This window comes from Chrysemys picta, chromosome 3, assembly GCF_011386835.1.
Source record: "Chrysemys picta bellii isolate R12L10 chromosome 3, ASM1138683v2, whole genome shotgun sequence".
NCBI classification, from domain to species: Eukaryota; Metazoa; Chordata; order Testudines; family Emydidae; genus Chrysemys; species Chrysemys picta.
Genome location: NC_088793.1, coordinates 67045872 through 67053423, shown reverse-complemented (window position 1 = coordinate 67053423; position 7552 = coordinate 67045872).

Genomic DNA, 7552 nt, shown 5'->3' with positions numbered 1-7552 from the left:
CACCTGATTTTCAAAATTGGAGCCTAAAGTTAGGCTCCTAAATCCATAAATAGGCACCTAAATCAGTGTCTTGATTTTCAAAAGTACTGAGCACCCAACTGCTTCTGCTGAGGTCAGTGGGAACACCTAGTTATTCCATCAGCCATCAGAGCCAAGGGCCACTGCACAGAAATCCCCAGACAGAAATCCCTGCACAGAAATCCCACAGAAATCCTGTGTGCGTGTGCTGCCATCACCACCGCCTCCCCATTCACACATCCCAGCCACTTTCCTCGAAACCCCTTCAATGGGACTTTCACATCATAGAGAAGGGATTCATGCAAATTAAGGGTGTTATCGTTCATTTGAAGTGTGTCCCAGAAGTTTCACAGGGCATGATGCCATGAAGTCTCCTGGTCTCTCTGGCTATGATTCCAAGTCATCCCAGTCCTCTGTACAATTACAGGACCAGAATGCCTTGAATCACCCACAGGAGAACTTCTGCAGAGTCAGAAACAGGTGGTTGGGGGAAGGAGTATCTGTTGTGGAGCCAGTCCCCATCACACCCAGTCTTCACTTTTGAGGATGGGTTTGTGCATCTGTACTCCACTCCTCCTATGGAAACCAGTGGCACTGGAATGGGGCTGGGGGTCCACAGCCCTCCCACTTCTTAAAAGTGGACACTTTTTTTACCATGGCAGACCCTGCTCCCTTCACCTCCTCTTCCTCCCCAAGCCCCATTACCCCAGCCAGGCCAGGAGCTGGTAGAGCCCAGGCAGTTGTGGGAACTGTGCAGATCCTCCACTTGCCCATGGTGCAGGGGGCTTGAAAGCAGCCCCCTACCCCATGTCCTTGCCCCCAGGGTCCCCTGCCCAGTGCAGGTGGAGGGTCTGCAACATGGCTCCCCACAGCTGCCTGTGTGGTTCTTACCATGGCCGGGCTGTGGCTCCGAGGCCCCACCCCACCCCGGTTGGGGTAAGAGCTGCATGGGCAGCTGTGGGGGAGTTTGGGTCCCTCCACCTGACCTGGATGGGGGGCCACTCCAGTATGGCCAGGAGCAGGGCCTTGGGGGGGGGAAGAGGGATGAGGGCAGGGCCTCAGTGGGGAAGGGGCCCTGCCCCCACCCCCACCCCAACCCCACACTTTTGGGAAGGCTCTGCCACCCCTGGTGGAAACAGAAAAGCATTTAGGCCGATGGCTTCTATTCTCTCAATGGAAATTAAACACAGTGGTCAAGATAACTGGCAACTACAGAGTGTCTATCTATGTAGGGGGTTGCACTGGCACCCATCACTATAGAACCTGAGCGCCTTCCACACAAATAGATTGACTGTAGCCAAAGTTCCTAGTACATTTCATGGAGTCTCCTCCATCTCTTCATGCTTTTTCAGGTGATAGAAAACTCATCTGGGTTTCTTTTTTAGTGCAGGGGTGATGGTAATATTGTTCAGATTATGGTGGAAAAGCTTTGTGAAAGGGAAAGGTGTAGACTGGTGGTCCTAATCACCAGCTGGGGACAAATAAACAGCCATACCCACTTTAGTCTTTCTTCAGGCCTTTCTTTATTATCTTCACAAACAAAGAAAAGTGCAAAAGTAACACAAACTTCCATCTGGTGAAAGATTCAGACAGAGGCCCTCTGACCTCCAGTAGTTACCAGAAAGGGCTTTCCCCAACTGGGGGAAATCACCTAACCCAGACCAACTGCAGAACAGCATCCTGTATGCTGATTTCCTATACCCTCATATAGAGCTGGACCCTCCTTTATATCATCCAGCTGAGAGTGTGGGCCAATCATGAGGTACTGTTCAGCTGATTCCCAGCACCTGTGCCCCTTCCCTCCCTCCCCTCAGCTATTGAAGGGGCAGACTGTCATTTTTGCAGTTTATTCATCATTATCAAGAGGTCAAAGGGAAAGTATAGACTAATTCTCTCTGTATGGAAAGAATAAAAAGCAGAATAAAAACCTACAAACAGAAACCACTAGAGTGAACTAAATGATACAGAATCAAAGCAGCCCTGTACATCTCAAACTGACAGTTCTAATCAAAGGACAGTTTCTTCCAGGAAAACATTCTAGTGATATAGAGACTGACTAGAGTTAGCTTACAAATTCAGGCAAACAGAGACAGAACAATTTAAGTGAGATTCCTATTTGTCATTTAATGTCATATATAAGAAACAGATAATTAACTGCTGGAGTACTGAAAGCAAGCTACAGCTCTAAGTTTCCAAGACCATCTTCATTGATAACATGATTACTGCCATAGTTCTCCAGGGCAAGAAGAGAGAAAATGAGAAGCCTAACTTACCTGACACTACGCGGATCATGAGTAATGACTATGGAGAGAAACCAGGACTGGTAATGGTGCTAGCATTAAGATGTACAGTAAATGCATTGCATCCTTGTAAACTGTATAAGGTTTAAATATTTAAAAGATCAGGATTAAGTGTTACAGAGAAAAAAGCCTGTAGAACAGGGGAGGAGTAAGGACACTGCTAAAACAAACAGTGATTAGACTTCTAAAAAGCAGCAGGGCTCACTCTGTGGCTCTCTTAATGCAAGGGTAATTCATCTGGTGAATCAGATTCTAACCAGGGCTGTAAATCAAAGGGCTGAGAATCATGCAATCAAGAGGAACTGGATTATGGCTGTATCTCCAGAGGAAGATAAAGATGAAATAATCACCCAGGACTGAGCAATGTGTCAAAGGACACTTCATAGAGATGTAAACTGGGGCCTGATTCTGCATGTTATTCCTCCAATTGCACACTGGTGTGATTCAATATGGCTCCTAAAATTTGCTGCCATAGGGAAAGTGAGGCTCAGAAGCCTCCATTGAAAAGCTCTGGCCATCTGTGGGTGCCCTGAGGCCCACAGAATTTCGCCAGGGATATCAGGGCATCAGCGGATGGGGAGGGACAAGCCCTCTACTTGCGCTGTGTGAGAAACATACTGTCCTGTGGAACAACTAGATGAAAACTTCAAGCTGATGATCAGAGTTTTCTGGCTTTTTTGCTATAAGACAGAAAGAAGGACTGAAGAGGACTGTTTATTCCTGCAATTCAGGTAACAGTAAGGGTAGTGGCCATTTTGTTTCCTTCTCTCCTTTCTGTATTCTGTGCCGTGCTGACACTTGCTCAGTGAGGCACTCTGTTGATCAGTGAGGGAGAACTATCGTGCAGAGAGAAAAAAGAATGTGCTGTGTATATTACTGGAGGACTTACTGTCAGCAGGGCCGGCTCTGGCTTTTTTGCCACCCCAGGCAAAAAAGCCTTGCGCCGCCCCCCGGCGGGGAGCGCAGCAGGGGAGGGCGGCAAGCCCGGCCACGGCCCCGCTCTTCCCGGTGGGCCAGAGCGCTGGGGGCAGGGCGGCGAGCCCGGCCGGGGCCCCGCTCTCCCCGACCGGCTGGAGCGCCGGGAGGAGGGCGGAGAGCCCGGCTGCGGCCCCGCTCTCCCCAGCCCGCCGGAGCGCCGGGGGTGGGTGGCGAGCCCGGCCGGGGCCCCGCTCTCCCCAGGTGAGCACCGCCCCCATCCAGGTGTCGCCCCAAGCACATGCTTGGAGGGCTGGTGCCTGGAACCGGCCCTGACTGTCAGTGAATACTAGTGAGTATTTAGCACAGCATGCAGTAATTATATTGCCACTAGAGGAAATCCTAGACATGAGGACTTCCAGAGCATTTTGCTTTCTGGTAACTGTGAGAAATTGTGACACCTAAGCTTGGTATTAGTTTATGTATCCTCCATACAGTTTATGCATCTGCTTCAGTAAATTTTAGTGTTAGAGTTCTTGAGGCTACATGAGCATTACATACAACCATGCAGTCAAAGAGGAAAGAAAAAGATACAGAAGACATCAGAATGTCTAAGGAATTAGACATTTAATTATCACACCTAAATGCCCATGAGCACACTCTTCTAATGTTCAGATTATCTGTGAGTATATAGAACATAGGCCAAATCCTGCAATCTGTAGTTAACCTTTACTCAGGCTGTCACAAGGTGACCCTTGCCTTTTAAAAGGGAAAAGAATAATGGAACCGTGACTGGTCAGTTGACCCCTGACCCCAGTTGGGTTAAAAGACTGTACCATGATCTGAGCCAGATAAGTGGGGAGAGATGGAGGAAGCTGAGTTCAGTCAGGAAGGGGCAGGTGGAAGCTGCTTAGGAGTGAGAGATTAGCAGGCAAGAGCTACCAGAGACCAGGAAACAATAGGAAGTCGCTGAAGGAACCTGTAAGTGGTTCTGAGGGAAGGCTGAAGGCAGAAGAGCAGCAAGAGGGTTTTGCTAGCTAACCTTATCAAGCCAGAGAGCTACGGCTGGAGAGGTCTGAAAGCTAGAGAGAAGCAGGGGGTGTTGCCTGCTGATATATAAGCCAGAGAGCCAAAAGCCAAGGACCAGATAGGGCCAAAGGCAAGGGCACAGCAATGGGACTTATTTGATGAAGCTAGAGGGCCAGAGAAGGCTGAGAGCTGGGGAAGTGATGGCTGCTTCCCTAATGAAGATGAACTCCTTCAGAAAGGACCTCGCTGAGGAGTGGGGGAGACATTCCCTCTGGAAACAGCAGGGTTGCACTTCAGCTGGAAAGCTAGGGTGGCTGTCCTTGTAAAAGGACAGGAGGGGACTGAAGAGCTCAGGTCTGGTGGAAGATGCTGGAGTGTGGTGGTAGAGGGACCAGATGTCTTGGGATAAATGGATTATATTTTGGGACTCTTGTTATGGACTATTTACACTATGTTTTTGTAATAGACTGGCCCCAAGGAGGCATGGTATTAGGAAAAAGAGACTAGTATAGAATTACTGGGGACTTTGAAGGAGGGAAACTGAGGTAGGTGCACCTGTTGTGGTGATTTCTGCAGCTGGAGGGCTTTCCAGGCAGGGTGGCAGTTTGACACTGGCAAAAATCCCACTAAAAGTATTTGATTTAACTGTCCACAGTGGGCTTAATCTAGCCCAAGACAGAGACAACCCTGCCCTAAGGAGTTTATAATCTCAACAGGAGTTTTGTCCAAGTAAGAACTGAGTAGTGACTGAAGGATCTGATCCCTTGTTTTTTAAAGTTACTTCACTACCATCTTCAAGAGTCTAATTTTTGGTAGAAATGTCTCTTTGAGGCAATAGTTCGAGGAGCAATGTCGTTGCATCAGTCTATAACTTGGCTAGACCTGTAATATACTTCCAGGAACCACTTTGAGATAAAACTATACCTTTGAGAACCATAGATGATGGTAGCCATTGAGTCTGAAATGAGTCAAACATTCAGATAAACCAGCCTAAGTGCACATTTTCAATTCAGATGGACCCAAATCTTCATGGTCTGCATCTCCAGAGACTGTATTTAAATGTGTGAAGAAAATATTCTATGTTACCACAGATTTTAGGGTACATATTTGTGTTTCATGTGAGGCTGAAAATACTAATGTTCAACTTTTACATTATTAGAACCACAAAGTTTAAATATAAATTTAGGAGTTCTCTTTGTGGATTAAGCTATTTTATTTTATACAAAGTCCAGTCACTGGTATTTGCGTTGCTATTGATTGAACACATCATCCTGTATTCCTTCTGGAAAAGATGTAGCTGTTCTATGGAATTGCTGTAATTTAACATGAAATAATAAACACTTATTGAAAAGTACTATTGATATTTCATTTCTTTATAGAACTGTATAAATATACTCTGAGCCCACAACAGAGAAGGGCTTTTGCCACATCTCCTGCAGTGAACCTCAACCATAACTCTCTCTGACAAAGACTTATCAATTTAATGAAGCCAGCAAGAGACTCAGACTGCACTGATTAAAAATATTACAGCATTTCCTAGTCCATGTTTAAAGATTTTTAAAGCCAGAAAGGACCATTATAATCTAGTCTGGAGTTAAGGGTACTGAATTAGACTGAGGAGAAAGATGGTCACTGGACTGCACCTCAATTTTCAGCTCTGCTACAGAACTTTCTGTGTGACCCAGGTCACTTTGCCTCCATTTTCCATCTGTAAAATGGGAATAATAGTACTTGTGCCTTTTTAGACTAAGATCTTCCAGGCAGGTATTCTGATAACATGTCTTTATACTGTGTCTAGTACAATGGGGCCTTGAGCTTGAAAGAGACTCTGGGTGCTACTGTAGTACAAATAAATTAAATTCACCATATTTTAGGTGATTCAAGTATAAAATACATAAAAAAATGAGCCTCAGATATTTAGGAGAAATTATTGCATGAAATTTCTATTGTTTTATGACCGATGTAACAGTCTGAGATCTAAACTGTGATGCAGAAGATGGCCAAAAATTGGATCTCAGCTCTCTAGCTCCATAGAAATGCTCTAGTCTAAACAAACTCATGAATAACTCTAAGCTAATGGATATTTGGCACCATCTACAGATGGATAATAAAACTGTCTCTTCTTGCTGTGAATTCTGCCCAAGTACAACATATGTTAATAGCAGGAAAACAAGCATGCAACTGAGAGTGGGGATCAGTACTCTGTACTATGAGATCAGTGTATTTAATCTGTTGTCCTTCTGCCAGGTGTTGGCAACAACAAGGGCTGGGTTCAAACAGCAAAGGGTCCCTCTTAAAAATAAACACCAGGGGGTACTCTCCCAGAATTCCTGGGCCTAATAAATACCTTCCCTGGGCACCCTTAGTAGGCAATCCTTCCCTACTCCCAAGCAGTGAGCCTACATGTGAAACAAGGAAAACTATTAGGGGCACACGGGACATAACATCAATGTGGGAGAACACAGCAAAAGTCTATATTAAACACTCCCCATGGTAACTCTGGCAGGAGTCTGGTCATCTGGTTCCCCACTTGCCAGTATCAACATTCAATAGGCAAAAATCCCTTTATCACATCTTCCCTGTTCATCTGCTATATACATACCTTCAGAGTCCTGTAAACAGCCCACCCTCTTCAGTAGGCGGGGAACCAGTAGCACATAGTAGCTTTGGGTAAAATCTTTCCCACCAAGATTGTCCTTCTTGCCTCAAGACAGAAGACCTTTCCATTCAGTTCCCCTACCCAACCAATTCTAAATTGTGTACAATTTAGTGACTCCCAAAGTGCCACTAGAGGAATTTGTGTAGAAAGCGTATGCAAATAAAGCTCCCACTAGCCATAATTCCCCCTATTTACCACTAGATGGGAGCAGAAAGCTCTTTCTCCCCTTACGTTTTTCCATCTAGAGTTCTGAGTACATAGTACAAGTGACTGGAAAACAGACTTTTCCTCCTGTAAAATTCTGATTTTTTTTTAAAAGGTTCATCCCAATTTGGGATGAACAAACTTTAATTTATTTTGTGAGGTGGAGGAAAGACAAGAAAATCTGTTTCAGAAGAACCAAAATGGAATTTTGTTCAGCTTGCTTTCCAGGTTGCCCAATTCTGCAGGCAGCCCGGAGAGGCATGAGGAGGAAAGTAGGTGAGCTGCAAGGTAACCAGGTAGCTTTCCATTGGGTACAGTATTCTAGCAGTTGTCCAATTCTGGTGTCCACAATTCAAAGACACTGACAAATTAGAGATCAGGGAAAAAAACATATTGATTAAAGAATTGGAAAACATGCTTTACAGAG